General features: G+C 45.7%; 1 pseudogene; it reads right to left on the bottom strand.

Moving 5' to 3' along the window:
• LOC101601995 overlaps window positions 1-19,385 on the bottom strand; it is a 61,851-nt pseudogene that overhangs the window by 35,238 nt on the left and 7,228 nt on the right.

Genomic DNA, 19,385 nt, shown 5'->3' with positions numbered 1-19,385 from the left:
TACTTTGTAAACAAAGCCGGTATCCTTACCTTAGCTTTGGCTTCAAGATCCACATTGTATTCCATCAGGGTGGCCACTATTGCAGGGCTGTCACTGCAGACCACGTAGTGCAGAGCCGTGTTCCTTGTGGCATCTGCAGCACTGGGATTAGCACCGCTTTCCAGTAGGATCTTCACACATTCTTCATGCCGGTGCTGTGAGGCCTGTGCAGATTGTGGCAAAGGAATAGATGGTCAATTCAGTGAATTCCAGATAAGCCTTCTACAAGTTTCTCGCAATAGTTTACATAAGTGCCATAATTCATTTTCATCCTATGATTAAAAAAAAAATCGAGGCTGGAGAGATGGCTTAGTGGTTAAGGCATTTGCCTGCAAAGCCAAAGGATCCTGTTTTGATTCTCAAGGACCCATGTAAGCCAGATGCACAAGGGGGCGCAGGCATCTGGAGTCTGTTTGCAGTGGCTGGAGGCCCTGGCACACCCATTCTCTCTGTCTCTCTCTCAAATAAATAAAATATTTAAAAAGAATTTGGACACAAGTGTCTACATCTCAGCATAGAATCAGATTTCCTAAGTAGTCCAGGCTCGTTGGACTCCCAGTACCACTGCCTCAGCTTCCAACGCGGCAGATCACAGGCCTGCACTGGGTGCTCTAAGGATTATGCCATGTCCATTTCACGCGGAGAGTGTTGGCTACTCTTTACATTAATCAGTCGTGTGCACTGGTCACTATCACATGCATTGATGCTGGTCCATATAAGGAATTTTACCACTTCTGGGTGGCCATAAGCACATGTACAGTGCAGAGCAGTCCTGCAGAAATGAAAAGGCTTTTAAAAATATTACAGAGGGGCTGGAGAGATGGCTTAGCAGTTAAGCGCTTGCCTGTGAAGCCTAAGGACCCCGGTTCGAGGCTCGGTTCCCCAGGTGCCACGTTAGCCAGATGCACAAGGGGGCGCATGCGTCTGGAGTTCGTTTGCAGAGGCTGGAAGCCCTGGCGCGCCCATTCTCTCTCTCCCTCTATCTGTCTTTCTCTCTGTGTCTGTCACTCTCAAGTAAATAAATTAATTAATTAAAAAAAATATTACAGAGTATCACACCAAAAATGATTATCCATGGAATTTCAAACATTAAGAAGATATATTATTTATACAGAAAGGAGAGTATGCTATTTTAATGTACCGCCTCATTCATGTATGGCTTTATTTATTTAGTTGAGATGAGCTTGTGGCACATGCACGCAAGCAAGCACCTCCCGGGGGCTGTGTCCCTGCCCTGCCAACAAAACATGACCTTCAGGGTGAGCGCAGATGACACTGGAATCCTACTTCCATCTCTGTTACTTAAAGCTAGTGAGCTTGGTAACTCAGTTCCCTTGTCCATAAAACAGGGATTGAAAATCACAGTTACATCACAGAAAACCACTGTGATGCTTCAGTGGGAATACAGGGAACGTCCTGAGAATCGTTTCTAACACATACCAGCATCACTACTATTGTTACTAATAAACATTTAAGTACAATAATAAAGTGGTACCCATTTTTAAGATATGATTTAAAGATTCTGTACTGTAATGAGTTCAAGGTGTTTGTTCCAATTTTAATCTGACAGAGCTATGGTGACCTTAATTTTGCTATCTTTCCAGTCCACCTTCCCAGTGCTGTGTTTGGGGGCCGGCACCTCCGTGCTTGGCTGCGCTGCTCTTGATCACACACTGAACCCCTCTCTATGGAAATGCCACTACGGCACCTCCGTGCTTGGCTGCGCTGCTCTTCATCACACACTGAACCCCTCTCACATGGAAATGCCACTTACAATTCTTGATATTTTCAACTGTAATTGGCGTGATTTAATTTCTTAATACACAAAATAAAGGGTAATAACACATCCAAGGATCCTTGCACAATATTCAGCATGTCTGTGGCAGTTCTAGTCAAGTCACTGGCATTTCAGCAAATTTGATTTCTCTAAGGAACTATAGGTAAAGAGCGTCGAATAACAAAATGACTCTAAACACAGTAATCCTTGCTTTAACGTATAAGAAACATTCAGCTAAAGGAATGTCATACTGAAATGAGTAAGTACAGAAACTCCATTGTATACTTGATACATTCTTTCTCAATTTTGGTATATAAGTCACCTTTTAGTTATCAATATGCTGCTACAAAGAAGGGGGTGTTACACCTTCCAATGCTCAGGGTCCATTGCAGAAGAGGTGGCAGAATGTAAGAGCCAAAGGAAGGGTAGGACTCCTTACAACGTGGTCCTCCAGACACAAAATGGCCTGGATATCCATGACCTCACAGTGCCTGACACTACCTACACAAGACCATCATAAGAGGAGGAAAAGATCATGACATCAAAATAAAGAGAGAGTGATTGAGAGGGGGAGGGGATATGATGGAGAGTGGAGTTTCAAAGGGGAAAGTGGGGAGAGGGAGGGTATTACCATGGGATATTTTTTATAATCATGGAAGTTGTTAATAAAAAATTTGAAAAAAGAAAGAAAGAAAGAAAGAAAGAAAGAAAGAAAGAAAGAAAGAAAGGAAGAAAGAAAGAAAGGAAGAAAGAAAGAAAGGGGGTGTTGGAAACCAACTAAGGGTTGTTTTTTGGCTCTCCTAATGAAAGCCTGGTGTCTACTGTTATGAGCATGTAAGGACCAGCATATGGTCCAGGAACAGTTTAGATAAATAAGTTTGTTTTTCTTTGTGTGTGAGAGTAAAATTGCAAAGTCAACCTTTGTAAGCAAAAATCTAAGAAAAAAACTGAGTACAATGACATAGTAAGAGATTACCAGAAGGTGTGTGCAACCCTAGATAAGTAGTGGAAAATACAAAAAACCCAGCTGCTTAGCAGCCGTTGTCCCAGTCCTCCCGACACTATGACTGACTGAACGGCTGCTCAGCGGTCCGGACTGAGACCTCCGCGAGACGCATCACTGATCCGAATTCATCTGCCCGACACACTGTCCGAACGACCGAGACGACTGAGACTCGCCTTGAAATCTGCGAACCGAGAGAAAGTCGGAGCACGGACCCCGCGTCGCCAGGTTGTGACGTCAGAAATCTCACAGACCGAGTCTCGCGTTGAGACCAAGTCTTGCGATATCAGGTTGTATACATTTTAGACTCACTAGAAATATTGTGTTAGTAGTGATGAATATAATTTGGATATATATTATATTAGCTATAATATTAGTTGTGATAGTTTGGACTTGCTTGTGTGTGACTTTCATCCCAGTAAACTCCTTTGCGAGTACACCAGCGTCTGAGTATTATTGACCTTCATGGGCGGAATCCTCTCAACCAATCACCTTTGAGAGTGCTCGCGACAGTCTACACCCATCGGGGTATGCAGGACCAGCTGTTGAGGAGCCCGTGGTGGGGAAGACGACCCAGCATTCTTTGTGACAGCGGCTCTTGGGGGGCTCCCTTCTCTCCCTTCCTGTGGGCCAAGCCCAGGAGGGTGACACTTTTCCGCCTTGGGCCCTGCTGCCAATCGCCCCTTCCTGGGAGTCACACCTTTGGGCTCTCTTACCTCTTTATTTTGTCTGCTTGGGAAACGTGGCACTTCCCCAGCGGGAGGAGACTCTACCTTGTCAACGTGCCCCACGCTAGCAGCTTTGTGGCTCTTTCCTGTGGGCTTGTACCCTGGCAGGAAACCAGACTCCTCTGGTTTTCAAGTCCAGTGCTGAAAGCACAGGAATCGCTTCATGGCAGAGGCTGTGGCCTCGCTCGCCCCTTCTTTCCTGCTTCTCTCCCCTCCCTGATCCCAGTTCAGCTGTCTTCACCCTCCCCACCCCACTGGCTGTCCATAGTCCCCGCCGCCCTCCCAATGAGGATATGACTAGCCCAAGTCCCCAGTATTAGCACGTACACTAAGCTATCCTAGTCTCAAACACCATCAGAACAGGCCCCTGAAAGGTGCTCCACCTCAGCAGCTGCAGAACACTCAGACAGGTGGAGGCAGCAGCATCTCGTTGCCTAGCAACATAGTGAGTCCATTGTGATGCGGTGGGCAGGAGCCAGCATGCCTCAGGACCAGAGACTACTGAGGCACACCCTCCAGCCTATCCTCTGCAATGGTGGTTGACTAGAATTCACGTCAAGTGTCAAACATGGACAAGGTCTGGACAAGGGTTCCTTCTACTCATACTGTGTGCTTAGGACCTGGGAGAAAGCAGTCTTTGAGTGAAACCCATTTAAAGTAATGCAAAACTTGACGGTCTTGGGAGTCTCCATGAAAACTAAAATTTCGAATTTTGACTATAGAAGGATCATGTGCCCCAGGGCCATCCTGGGTTACATGGTGAGATCCTGTCTCAAAATAAATAAGCCATTTTTAGAATCTCAATATAGACTCTTCATTTTCTTTCCATAGTACTATTGAGAGCAATGTATTGGAATGTTGATATTTCCTAATAATTCAAATATTTTCACCACACAAGAGCCAATTAAAGTAATATGCTTGTTAATTAAATTGATTTTTAAAACTCCAGATGCATATACCACCTTGTGCATCTGGCTTACATGGGTCCTGGGGAATCAAGCCTTCAACAGGGGTCCTTAGGCTTCACAGGCAAGTGCTTAACTGCTAAGCCATTTCTCTAGCCCTATTATTATTTTCTTTTAATTTTGTTTCATTTATTTGAGAGAGAGAGAGAGAGAGATTGGGCACAACAGGACCTTCAGCCACTACAAATGAACTCCACAAGCATGCACCACCTTCTGCATTTGGAGTTTGTTTGGAGTGGCTGGAGGCCCTGGTGTACCCATTCTCTATCTGCTTCTCTCTCTTTCTCTCAAACAACTAAATAATAAAACAAGTTAATGGGTAAATATGAAGTTTGTTAAGAACATAGAATTTAAAAAAAAATACACTAAGTGTGATCACCCTAGCCCAGAACACATGCCTTTCTCATAAGTGGAGCCTAACTTTAAATTTGTAGGTATGCAAATAAGGGGATGTGAGACTGTGAGTGGACTATGATTTGAGATAGGACACCACCAGAGGAAAAGAACTGGTGATGAGAAAGGAGGAAGGACAAAAGGAAACGCGTAGAATGGAAGCAGAGAGGAAGATGAGTAGGGGAGGAGATATAAAGGGGGAAGAAAATGTGTAGGACGGGAAGGAAAAGAAAAACAGGTCTGAAAACAAACAATGAAACCTAACTCTTTGTATGCTAACTTGAAAACTGGTGCTAAAATGATCTCAGTTCAGAGTTGATGGAGCACTTGTCAAGAGTGATGCAAACAATGAAACCTAACTCTTTGTATGCTAACTTGAAAACTGGTGCTAAAATGATCTCAGTTCAGAGTTGATGGAGCACTTGTCAAGAGTGATGCAAACAATGAAACCTAACTCTTTGTATGCTAACTTGAAAACTGGTGCTAAAATGATCTCAGTTCAGAGTTGATGGAGCACTTGTCAAGAGTGATGCAAAATGAACACGAGGGACCCTGCTTGCTGAGCTCAGCCCAATACTACTTATAGTTGGTTTACTGTTGATTTACCCAAAAAGTATAAAAAATACCCTTTATTCTACATGTTCATTCCATCAATTTTGCTCATCTGCAGAATCTTGATGAATACAATTACAAAACTGAAGAACAACATTACAGAGGAAAAACCAAACATTCCAATGAGATAATGTTAGTATCATCAGCCACTGGAACATCAGTCAGAGACCATACACCACGAGCAAATCAAAGTCACTTCCGTATATAAAAATGTAGGTTCTGAATGAAATTATAACAAAACATTATCAAATCCAACTGAGGATTTTTTCCCCCCCAGAAATCTCTCTAAAGTATTCAAGTTTGTAAGGTCAAAGAAAAACTGTGAAATGTCTCAGACTGAAAACTTCCAAGAAATACAACTAACTTCAATCCATGGATCTGAATATGATCCTTTTGTTATAAGGGACACTGTAGATGTGCAGAGAGGCTTGGGAAAATATAAGGATTAAACAACATCATGAATTAGTGTTACTTTTAAATGGTCCATAAAAATAAGTTCCCTCCTTGGGATTGGAAATTTGTCCTGAATCCACAGACTCCATGTGTCAAGGGTGAAGGTTTTTGAATCTGAGAGACACGGGACTGAGGTAATTATAGCTGTATGATTATTGAAGTTTGAATCATACATATGTTCACATTCAAACCACAGTCAAACCACCAGAGTTCATAATGAGTAACGGTTTTTCTTTTAATTAATTAATTAATTTACTATTTTTAAGACAGGGACAGAGAGAAACAAAGAGACAGAATTGTTACACCATGGCCTAAGGCATTGCAATCAAAGTCCAGCTGCTTGTGCCACTTTGTGTATCTGGCTTATGTGGGTCCTGGGGAATTGAACCTAGGTCTTTTGGCTTTGCATGCAAGCACCTTAACCACAAAGCAATCTCTCTAACCATCCCCGCGCCCCTCCCCCCCCTTTTTTTCTTGCTTTTCCAAGATATGGTCTCACTCAAGCTGAGGCTGACCTGGAATTCACTATGTAGTCTCAGGGTGGTCTCAAACTCACAGTAATCCTCCTACCTCTGCCTCCTAGGAGCTGGGATTAAAGGTGTGCACTACCATGCCTAGCTAACCCTTTTATGGTTGTTTATTTTTTGAGGTTATGTCTCGCTTTAAGCCAAGTTGACCTGGTATTCACTATGTAGTCTCAGGCTGGCCTTGAACTCACAACGATCCTCCTACCTGTCTCTTAAGGGCTGGGATTAAAGGCATGCACCAACACACCTGGCCATAGAAATATTTTTTAAAAACTACAAAGCCACAGGGGGCTGGAGAGATGGTTTATCAATTAAGATGCTTGCCTGGAAGCCTAAAAACAGCAGGTTCTGTTCCCCAGTACCCACATTAACCAGATGCACAAGGTGGCACATGCCTCTGGAGTTCTTTTGCACTGGCTAGAGGCCCTGGTGCCTGCAAAGCTTTAGGACACAGGTTCAATTCCCCAGTACCTATTTAAGCCAAAGGCACAAGGTGGCACATTCATTTGGAGTTTGTTTGCAGTGGCTAGAGGCCCTGGTAAGCCCATTCTCTTTCTCTTTCTGCCTCTTTCTGTCAAATTTAAAAAATACTTAAAAAAAAAAAAACAGCATTTGAAAGTATCTGGAAAAAGTAATCATACACTCTCTCTGTCCCTTCCCCTCTGGGTGAACTCACAGTGATCTTCCTACTTCTACCTCCTGAGTGCTGGGAATTTAGGCGTGCACCACCATGCCTGGCTAATACAAATATTTTTAAAAATGAAAACTGTTATTCCTTGAAACCAGGTGCGGCTCATCGTATCTCTACCTAGACATTGTGTTCTGGGACTTTGTTATACAGCTCTCAGCTCCATATAAAGCTTACATCTTTTTCCCCCTAACTCTCCCTCAGCAAATAAAAAAGCACCTGGAACACCATGGACAATACTTAACACCACCTATGTACATATTCCTTATGCAAGCCACTCCGCTTCATACCTCTCAGCTAAGAAATCAGGTGAATGACTCCACAGCATGGCCACAACTCTGCTACTTGTTCATTTAGAACTAGGAGCGACCGTGCATGTTCCAAATGCTCTGCTTGGGAAGGGCATTCCAGGCCTCTGAAGAATTACTAAATTCAAGTCACTATGCTGAAGAGTAGCAACAAATCCACTGTTAAACAAGAGCTCTCCAAGGTTAAATTCAAGTTAATTTACCACCTAATGTGTTATTTAGTTGCTTAACATGCAATCCCACACATTTCACAAAAAGTTAAGGGCTGGAGAGATGGCTAAGTGGTTAAGGCGCTTGCCTGTGAAGCCTAAGGACTCAGGTTCGATTCTCCAGGTCCCACATTAGCCAGATGCACATTGTGGGGCATGCATTTGGAGTTTGTTTGCAGTGGCTAGAGGTCCTGGCATGCCCATTCTCTCTCCCTCTGTCCTTCTGTATCTAAAACAAATAAACAATGATAAAAAAAATTTTAAAGTTAAAACAGCTATGTATGTCAATTACAATAGTTAACTTACTTAAAAAAAAAACTTAGCAAACCCTTATACTGGACAAATCAAACCTATGTTTGTCAAACAATTTTAAACTCAGGTATTCATTTTTAAAATCAGATGTGAACATAGGCTCTCACTCACCGCAACAGTATTTAGGGAGGACATCAAAATAAGAAGTGTTCCTACAAGCCATTAGCCAAAGATTAGTTCAGTTTTCCTAAAGAACTCTTAAAATACTACATTCTAGCTGAGTGTGGTGGCCTTTCATCCCAGTACTGGGGAGGCAGAGGCAGGAGGAGGATCACTGTGAGTTCACGGCCAGCCAGGGACTACACAGTGAGTTCCAGGTTAGTCTGGGCTGGAGAGAGACTCTATCCCTTAAAAAAAATAAAAACAGAAACAGAAAGAAAGGGAAAATTAACTAAATAAATAGTATATGCTAGCATCTTATGAAATTCTCTATTTCCATGCTGTTGAAATTTGAAGCATTAACCAGAAAAAAAGACACCACCACTGACATATGCATTTTACACTGATGTGGATAATTCCCCGATAACTGCAGCATAACTATGCACCAAAGAGTCAAAGCTCAGCAAATCAACTACCCGTACAGTCTATGCATATACATTTAGGGAGTTCTAGGGTACTGAGTCAAACACTCACTAGTTTCCAAATCTTACAAGCATTTTCAAAGAATGAATAAAACATAAATTAAAAACACATGGTCCATGATCAGAAAGATACAAAAATCATTTTTTTAAGTTAATGGTCCTATAGTTGGTTTCAAATTCAAGATATCCCAAAGGAACCTGATTACAGCCTTTCCACACAAGAGGAAATGCCTCTTCTAATCTAGGGCCCAGGTTCACCCCAGGGTCCGGGTGAGCAGCTGTTCTCCAGAGTGACCGTCCTGCACGTTAGGAAGGGGGCGGGCGGAGGGGCCCGGGTACCGGGTACGGGAAGAGCCCCGCAGCGCTCGCAGGGGAGGGCGCACGGGCTGCGGTCTCCCGAAGACAGCGACCCTGGGCCTCGGTCCACCCCGCGGGGCGGAGGGAGTCCGGAGAGCGGCCGCGGGCCTCGGCCGGGTGCCGGCCCGGGTCAGGCAAGAGGGAGGAAAGAGGAGGACGAGGAGGGGGGAGGAGGAGGGAGGAAAGAGGAGCACGAGGAAGGGGAAGGAGGAGGGAGGAAAGAGGAGGACGAGGAGGGGAAGGAGGAGGGAGGAAAGAGGAGCACGAGGAGGGGGGAGGAGGAGGGAAGAAAGAGGAGGACGAGGAGGGGAAGGAGGAGAGAGGAGGACGAGGAGGGGGAGGAGGAGGGAGGAGAGAGGAGGATGAGGAGGGGAAGGAGGAGAGAGGAGGACGAGGAGGGGGGAGGAGGAGGGAGGAAAGAGGAGGACGAGGAGGGGAAGGAGGAGAGAGGAGGACGAGGAGGGGGAGGAGGAGGGAGGAGAGAGGAGGATGAGGAGGGGAAGGAGGAGAGAGGAGAGAGGAGGACGAGGAGGGGGAAGGAGGAGGGAGGAAAGAGGAGGACGAGGAGGGGAAGGAGGAGAGAGGAGAGAGGAGGACGAGGAGGGGGGAGGAGGAGGGAGGAGAGAGGAGGATGAGGAGGGGAAGGAGGAGAGAGGAGAGAGGAGGACGAGGAGGGGGAAGGAGGAGGGAGGAGAGAGGAGGACGAGGAGGGGGAGGAGGAGGGAGGAGAGAGGAGGACGAGGAGGGGGAAGGAGGAGGGAGGAAAGAGGAGGACGAGGAGGGGGGAGGAGGAGGGAGGAAAGAGGAGGACGAGGAGGGGAAGGAGGAGGGAGGAAAGAGGAGCACGAGGAAGGGGAAGGAGGAGGGAGGAAAGAGGAGGACGAGGAGGGGAAGGAGGAGGGAGGAAAGAGGAGCACGAGGAGGGGGGAGGAGGAGGGAAGAAAGAGGAGGACGAGGAGGGGAAGGAGGAGAGAGGAGAGAGGAGGACGAGGAGGGGGAGGAGGAGGGAGGAGAGAGGAGGACGAGGAGGGGGAGGAGGAGGGAGGAGAGAGGAGGACGAGGAGGGGGAAGGAGGAGGGAGGAAAGAGGAGGACGAGGAGGGGGAAGGAGGAGGGAGGAAAGAGGAGGACGAGGAGGGGGGAGGAGGAGGGAGGAGAGAGGAGGATGAGGAGGGGAAGGAGGAGGGAGGAAAGAGGAGGACGAGGAGGGGGGAGGAGGAGGGAGGAGAGGAGGATGAGGAGGGGAAGGAGGAGAGAGGAGGACGAGGAGGGGAAGGAGGAGGGAGGAAAGAGGAGGACGAGGAGGGGGAAGGAGGAGGGAGGAGAGAGGAGGATGAGGAGGGGAAGGAGGAGGGAGGAGAGAGGAGGACGAGGAGGGGGGAGGAGGAGGGAGGAGAGAGGACGACGAGGAGGGGGGAGGAGGAGGGAGGAGAGAGGACGACGAGGAGGGGAAGGAGGAGGGAGGAGAGAGGACGACGAGGAGGGAGGAGAGAGGAGAGAGGAGGACGAGGAGGAGGGAGGAGAGAGGACGACGATGAGGGGAAGGAGGAGGGAGGAGAGAGGACGACGAGGAGGGGGAGGAGGAGGGAGGAGAGAGGACGACGAGGAGGGGGAGGAGGAGGGAGGAGAGAGGACGACGAGGAGGGGGAGGAGGAGGGAGGAGAGAGGACGACGAGGAGGGGGAGGAGGAGGGAGGAGAGAGGACGACGAGGAGGGGAAGGAGGAGGGAGGAGAGAGGACGACGAGGAGGGGAAGGAGGAGGGAGGAGAGAGGAGGACGAGGAGGGGGAGGAGGAGGGAGGAGAGAGGAGGACGAGGAGGGGAAGGAGGAGGGAGGAGAGAGGACGACGAGGAGGGGAAGGAGGAGGGAGGAGAGAGGAGGACAAGGAGGGGAAGGAGGAGGGAGGAGAGAGGAGGACGAGGAGGGGAAGGAGGAGGGAGGAGAGAGGACGACGAGGAGGGGAAGGAGGAGGGAGGAGAGAGGAGCACGAGGAGGGAAAGGAGGAGGGAGGAGAGAGGAGGACGAGGAGGGGAAGGAGGAGGGAGGAGAGAGGAGCACGAGGTGGGGGAAGGAGGAGGGGGGAAAGAGGAGCACCAGGAGGGGGGAGGAGGAGGGAGGAAAGAGGAGGAGAGGGCGGCGCAGTGGACCGCCGGTCCGGTTCACCAGAATCACAGCGTGGGGCAGGAGCGGGCACCGGCTGTGAGGGGGCGAGGACTCTCGCAGAGCCACCCTGATGGCCCCCATGCCAGAGGACGAGGACGGGGAGGACCCCCACGCTCACAACTCCGGTCTCCCCACCCCGGGGCTGCTCCTGACAAGCAGCCAGGCTCCATTCAGCCAAGCAATGAAGCAAGAGCCTGGACAGGTCTGCAGCCTCAAAGCCGGCTACGTCACCTCACAGTCATTGATAGCCAGCAACCAAGGAGGAGCCTTGGGCAAGGGGTACAGGCCAGGAGGGCAGCACGAGGAAACAGGGTGAGCGAACACCTGCAATGAGCAAAAGTGGGCACGGGCTCCAAGGATGTAAAATACGACAAGCCTGGCAAGTGTGGATGGTCCCTGATGTCCTGACAAGCACCACCCACTATCCTACAGCCATGGAGACAGCCCATTGCCAGCCCAGAATAGCCAGATTCGCTCTCCTGCAGTTACTTTTAGCTACTTGTGACTCTAGGAAAATGTTCAAATCCTGGCTATCCTAGAAAGCATTTGACAAGACTGTCTGCAGGCCAGACTAGAAAGAGCAAAAGGGAAGGCTACTCACTGCACAAGGCTTTAGTGGATTCACTTGTCCTGCAAGAAGCTGGAGGAGCTTCTTGATGTCTATGTGCACTTTGGCCATCTCTTCTGGGCGACTTGTCTTGAGAGGCATTTTCAGAGGCAGGAATATTTTTTTTGTTATATTTATTTATTTATTTGAGAGTGACATGGGGGGGGGGGAGAGAGAGCGAGCGAGCGATCAAGAGCAAGAGAATGGGCACGCCAGGGCTTCCAGCCACTGCAAACAAACTCCAGATGTATGCGCCCCCTTGTGCATCTGGCTTACGTGGGTCCTGGGGAATCGAGCCTTGAACTGAGGTCCTTAGGCTTCACAGGCAAGCATTTAACTGCTAAGCCATCTCTCCAGCCCAGACAGGAATATTTTTCAGCCAACATCTCCTAATGTATCCTGGGACCTGGAATTATACTGTGCGTGTTTACTTAATAACGATTGACCCAACTCTTCCTTTTGGCACCCTGAGAAAGACTGCATCTTGTGAATGTTGCTACTCATTAGATAAACATTTGTGGTCCTCTCTATTTAAAATACCATGATAATTTCCAGAGGATGTTACTTAAAAAACTTGACTTATGAGCTGGGCGTGGTGGAGCACGTCTTTAATCCCAGCACTCAGGAGGCAGAGGTAGGAGGATCGCCAAGAGTTTGAGGCCACCCTGAGACTACATAGTGAATTCTAAGCTAGAGTGAGACCCTACCTCAGAAAACAAAACAAAGAAACAAAAAATTTTGACTTATGAAACAACTCTTCATTATGCCAAAGAAAACTGTACTTCAAACTCACTATTAATTCCAAAGCTGAAATATAGATCATTAATATCAGGACTCTCATTCTTTATAAAGTAGAATGAAAATGAAATTACCTCTTCAACTGCTGATAAACTGTTCTGTGTTTACTAAACAAAACAATGACATCAAAGCAAGTCATTTCAGAGCTGGGGATGTAACTCAGTGGTAGAACATTCCACAGCTATGGGATGGCCCTAGGTTCAATCCTACCATAAACACACAGTACCACTACCACTATTACTACTACTGACAAAGCCCTAATGACATGCATTTGACTCTGCTGGAGAAGTGTACCCTTCACTACAAAGTATAGGTCTTTTTGCAGGTCTGTAATAAGCAATCAGGACTAAAAAAGTGACAGGGTCTATTTTGTATGTGTGGGAACACATATTTATCAGAAACGATTGTCCCATCATTCACAGGTCTTTCTTCTTTGGTCTTTTGGCTGCTTCCCTGCTTGAGAATGTGACTAACTAGAGCAAGCTGTCAATCACCCAGCCTTATGCTCACTGAACTGGCTCCACATTCTTTCGTTACATTTTATGGGTTCCGTTAGGTCGAAATGGGCTTCCCAAAAGGGAGTCACCAGAAGAAAAACAGGATGGCTACAGGGAGATATAAGGAAATGGATCATCCATATTCCGCAAGAACGATGCCCCAAGAAGAGAATTTACCACCCTTCCTTATCTCTCACCAGGTCACTTCTGGTCTCATCCTGAGATCAGAGATTTCACTGTCCCCTATCTCTCACCAGGTCACTCCTGGTTTCTCCATAGGGCTAATGTAAAAGAACAGAGATGTACTGCCCTAACAAGAAAATCCCTTCCCCTTTCTCACCTCCCCAGTTTAAAAACCTATAAAGCCCACTATCTGTACCCAGACTGACTGTTCCCACTCCCGAGAGTCAGTCCTGGCAGTTCCTGTTTTTCCTGAATAAAACTTCCATCTTTGCCTCAGAGTGCTCTCCATGGTCGTTGGTCACTCCTGAACCTCACAGGTTGACAATATGACAAGTGTATCTGCATCACATTTTATATCTGCTAACCTTACAGCACTGAGGCAATCAGAGGAGAACATAAGAAATGTCTAACTGTCCACTGCGTGCACACGGGAAATGGAAACCCTTCCAAGCAGGAAAAGACGTGGGAGCTGGAGGGTTCTGGGAGGTCCTTTAGTGCAACCTGAGCTCTAAGGAGGAAGACTCTGCCTGCCACCCTTGCACACACCTGCTGCCTCCTGGCTAGGCTCCTTGCCCAGTGGCTAGCTGCCCTGATATGTAACAGGAACAAGTAGTCCAATCTCAGGTCTTTCCCAAGGAAGGGACAAAGAAAATAGAAATTTTAAGGACTCATCTCATTTCCTTAGAAGTATGTGCTCAACCATGTTTCTTGCTGCTCAATTTATAATAGCTGGGATATGGAACCAGCCTAGATGTCCCTAAACTGATGAGTGGATAATGAAGATGTGGCACATTTATACAATGGAATTCTACTCAGCGGTAAAGAAAAATGAAGTTGTGAAATTTACAGAAAAATGGATGGATCTGGAAAGTATTATACTAAGTGAGGTAACCCAGGCCCAGAAAGCCAAGAGCCACATGTTCTCCCTCATATGTGGATCCTAGCTACAGATGATTGGGCTTCTGCGTGAGAAGGAAAATACTTAGTAGCAGAGGCCAGTAAGTTTAAAAGGGAAGAGAAAGGAAGGGAGGAGGGTACTTAATAGGTTGATATTCTATATATGTAAGTACAATGATTGAGATGGGGAGGTAATATGATGGAGAATAGAATTTCAAAGGGGAAAGTGTGTGTGGGGGAAGGTATTACCATGGGATATTTTTTATAATCATGGAAAATGTTAATAAAAATTGTGAAAAGAAAATAGAAATTTAAGTTTTCTATTGTAAGAACTCAATGTGTATTGAAATAATTAAAACTCAATGAATACTGAATTAATTAACTTATCCAGAGCAAAATATAACCCACAAGAAAACTTACCTAATGGAGGGTTTCCAAGATCCTTAAAATGAGCGCACACACATACTAAATCAGTTTCTATCTAAGTTCCGTTCTCTTCTTAGGTTGGCTTCAATAACCTGCAAATTAAGTAATGCAAAGTAGTCTTAAAAAGACAAAAGGGTGCTGGGGAGATGGCTCAGTAGTTAAAGGTGCTTCCTGCAAAGCCTGCACATCTAGACACCTGAAAACATCCACAAGCAGATGAGGACTATATCATTCTTTTGTAATGAACTGGGAGAAGTGAACAATAGAAGCTCAAAAATGTAGCCTAAGTTGTTCAGAATGAGGGAGGGTCCAAAACAAAGCTGCACACACGCAAAGAGCTGGCCGAACACTTAACACGCGTGCTTTCACAACAACAAAGGTCACTGCTTTTAACACCTCAGCTCAAACTTGAGTCCCTGTGTATTGACTTAGGGGTGTTACAGCCAGCTCCCCTTTGCTAATTGGCTCACTCTCTTGATGTTTCCCACCTGCTGTGGCAGAAGTGATGTTCAGTTTCTGCTCATGCCATGCCTTCCCCTGCCATCAGGAAGCTTCCCCTCAAGACTGGAAAGCCAAGATAAACTTTCCTCCCATCAAAATAAGTAAATAAAGGCACTCACACATGGTATCTGCCCATTTGTTTCCAACAATCACTCACGTAAAATTTTGAATTCCCACAGCTTTCAAACATTAAAAAATACCAGTGGTTTTAGAAGTTAAAAAAAAAACTTAGTTACAAAGCAGCTTGTAGAGCTGTAGAGATTGCTCAGTGGTTAAAAGCACTTGCTTGCAAAACCTGATGGCCCACGTTCAGTTCCCCATTTTGTATGTAAAGCCAGATGCACAAAGTAGAGTTTGTTTACAGTGGCAGGAGGTCCTGGTGCACCCATACTCACTCTCTTATTCTTTCTCTTAAATAATTTATTTTTCAAAAGTAGGTTGTAATGGTTCTAGGTTCACTTCCGGTATATACACTTTCATGCTTTCTTCAAATTTGGAAATTCTGAGTAGTGGATGTTAGATTTCACCTTATTCCTGATCCAGCAAGTGTTTGCCACACGTAACATTTGTTAAGTACTTTGTCAGCCATGACCATTTTATGATGGTTGTCTATTATGCAAATAAACCTATTCAGTTAAAGTGTCAGGAAAAACCTGACTTTTCCTAGTGATTCTTTTCATAGCCATTAACTCAATTTAGTGATTGCCAATTATACTAGTTATGTACCATTAATGGCCTCTAAATTTATAAAATGTCTGTGATCACTGCACTACTGTCATTAGAGAAATAATACCTGTCAACAAAGTTTACCCAATACAAGGGTCTGGATCCAAAGCTTCCCCTCTACAACTGTATCATGGTGCCTCTCACTCCTAAAGTGTACTGTCGCAGTCAGGTTAGCATTGCTGGTAGAAATCACCCAACCAAGAGAAGTTTCTGGGAAAAAGAGGTTTATTTTGGCTTACAGGCTCGAGGGGAAGCTCTATGATGGCAGGGGGAAATGATGGCATGAGCAGAGGGTGGACATCACCCCCTGGCCAACATAAGGAAGACAATAGCAACAGGAGAGTGTGCCAAACACTGGCACGGGGAAACTGGCTATAAAGCCCATAAGCCTGCTCCCAATGATACACTTCCTCCAGGAGGCATTAATTCCCAAATCTCCATCAGCTGGGAAGGTGGCATTCAGAACACCTAAGTTTATGGGGAACACCTGAATCAAAGCACCACGTGTACTCTCATTCATCACTAAACTGATCCAGCAAAGCTGTTTCTGACGTCACGCCCAGCTGAGCACACACATCACGCAGCACTGCTACTGGACACAGCCTGAAGGCACGCAGCACTAGCACCCCTGGAAACCAGTCAGAGACGCAGAGCTGGGTGTAAACCAGACCCCCAGAATGGAAACTACACTTCACCCAGATCTCAGGGAACCACACGCACAAAGACAATGTCTCTTTCAGGCCAGGGTGAAAATTCCCGGTGGCCCCTATTCTTCTAGTGCATGAGTCACAATAGAACCCACATGCCAATCATTCCTAGCATTAAAGGAGAGATGGAAGGAAAGGAGCTTCTCTGAGGGGAGTGGACAATTTCCCTGGGTTGAAGCCCACACTTGGTCCTTAATTCTACTTCCTGTTTACTTTCAGGTTCAGAATTCTGGTGACCCAGATCTCACTATGCATCAGTTATTCCAACTTGACAATATGCCAACAGGCAATTCCAGGACACAGTAGCCAGAATTGCCACCTGGCAGTTCTAGGAGACAAGCCGCTTCAGAAGAGAACAAAAAGCCTCTAGCTTTATCTATGCCACACTGTGTGACTCGGCTTTGCTGACTCATTTCAACAGGAATGACAAACAAATGGGTCCTTCACTTAATTGCCCAGCCTTCTCCCCTGGGCCTCCCTGAATGCCCTGGAAGTCCTTGGTACCCTGGAGGAAGCCAGCCTGGCAACTATCAACACTCCATAGGGGGAAATGGCCAGCGCCCAGGTAATGGGAAGTCGATGCTGGACACAAATGCAAACGAGGACTATTAACTTATCAGGGAGAAGCTTTCAGGTGGGCAAGTCAATGCCAGCTTGTATGCAAACCACCCACGAAGGCTAGAGCACATTCAAAGATCTTTTCTAAAGAAATTATAACTTACAAGATGATTGCTGATGTTTTTCATTTTTTCCACAACATTCTCCATAGTCTTCAAGACTGGCAAATAAATACTAACCTATAAAATGAGGAAGAACAATCACAAGCATTAAAAAGTTTAATATACTATAGTAACTCCAAGTACTCAATAACCAACTGTGTATGTGTATTTAAGAACTCTCAAGTCAGGCTGCAGAGATGGCTCAGAGGTTAAAGGTGCTTGCTTGTAAAGCCTGATGGCTCAGATGCAATTCCCCACTTACCCACATAAAGCCAGCTGCACAAAATGGTGCATGCACCCGGAGTTCCTTGCAGTGACAAGAGGCCCTGGCATGCCCATTCCTCACACCCCCCATCTTTCATTCTGTCTCTTGTTCACTCTTCACTTTCTCTGCTTGCAAATAAATAAAAATAAAAAAAAAACAAACTCTTAAGGCCTGTTTTAAATTTTTCTATATAAAGCTCTTAAAAATTTGAAAATGTTACTAACTTATGATATTCAAGTAAAATTAAAGAACTGAATGTCTGCCTCTGGTTACCCTTGTGACCACATCCCTGAGAGCATTCTGATTCAACTGAGATTCTTAGATGCGGGTCCAGGGGAATAAAACCCATATGCTGAGCAGGAAGCCTTCCTCTGAGGAATGTTTATGCACAGGACTCAGGGGCCTCTTTTATACTCTCAGCATGAACACAGAGAGCAGTTACTGCAACTCACTTGAGGCTGGATTAGCATCAGAGCTTTAGTAAATGCTGGTTTTTTGTTTTTTGGTTTTTTTTTCCAAGTAAGTATACACATTGTCTAGGGAAGGTCAGGTACACACTTCACCCACAGCATGTCTAGGTTTCTGCTAACATGGGTCAGGGTAGGTATTGTCTAGTGAAGGTCAGGTAAACATCTCCTCTACTGCATGTCCATGGTTTCTACCAACATAAACTGTGAGCAAGAGGCAAAGGACCTGTGGCATCAGCTTATGTTAGTTCAGTGGCTCTCAAGTGCTGATCATCAGGGCAGTAAGCAAAGCTCTAAGTCATGAAAATGCCTCTCATGGTTCTGTCAAGTCCTGTGAAACCCAAACTGGTGTCTAAGCCCAAGAGTCATGATAAGTACAGAATGTCTTCCAAAGCAGGACTTTGGTGAGGGTTTGTTCTGCCTAAGGCTGTTATTGAGCTAGGCATTCCCTCTGTGTGTACAGAACAGACGTCGTTATCATACACAGAAGTACTTTTAGAGAGTTCACTTATATAACAAAGACATAAATACAGATCTAGGGTATTTTTGACAATGACTACCACTTTCTTTTCAGAAACTACACAACTTTTGAATAAAATAAACATCAAGACCACAACTAAAATTAGAGACTTAAATTTCGATCCTTTGTTGTGTGTTGAACAACAGGACCAGAGGCAGCACCTACATCAGCACCTGGGACTGAGGGTTCTTGTAAGTCCTTCCACAATTTTCTAGAAATAACCTTTATGGGAATATCATGGGTCACAATGCGACTACTGTTTGACACTGTTAACTGTCAGAAAGAGTGAAAATATGTTATGTTGTCAATATTAAAAGCAAAAGTAAAACCAAAGAACTGATGATAAAAAATTTTAAATAACAAGTCTATGTGAAATATCCTCACATCACTTGTCAAAGTCCACTCAACCAATATTGTCGGTGTGCCTGCTTTGCTCTGGGCCTTGTGAGTAGCTGGGACACGTGATGAAGAAGGCAGCAAAACAAGGATCCGGATGTTCCCGTGTAACAAATACATAGATACAAAGGCCAACAACAACAACAACAACACTATATAAAATACTTATTAGAATCTAGAAAAACAAAGAGCAGTGAGCAGGCTGAGTTGCTGGCCTAGGAGGACAGAGAGAACTGTCTGAGATGATATTTCAGATGACATCACGACCAGAAAGGCCGACAGCCACAGGAAGATGAGGGTGAAAGGACAGGCTGTCAGGCACAGGAACAGCATCCATGAGTCTGTGGACAGAAAGAAGCAAATCTGCTATCCTGAGGCCACGCAGAGACCATTCCTTGTACACTAGGGCCTCAGCATATAGATTCTGCACTGCTAAAGGGATAAACTATATTTAGCTATAGCTAGGAGTTTCTATAAGAAATCAAAGTATCTTACACTCTTAGACATAACTGTATTATATAGTACTATCTTGCTTTTTTTAAGAAACTAAAGAAATTCCAGT

Source organism: Jaculus jaculus, unplaced genomic scaffold (assembly GCF_020740685.1).
Source record: "Jaculus jaculus isolate mJacJac1 unplaced genomic scaffold, mJacJac1.mat.Y.cur u25, whole genome shotgun sequence".
NCBI classification, from domain to species: Eukaryota; Metazoa; Chordata; class Mammalia; order Rodentia; family Dipodidae; genus Jaculus; species Jaculus jaculus.
This window is presented reverse-complemented; position numbering and strand designations above follow the sequence as displayed.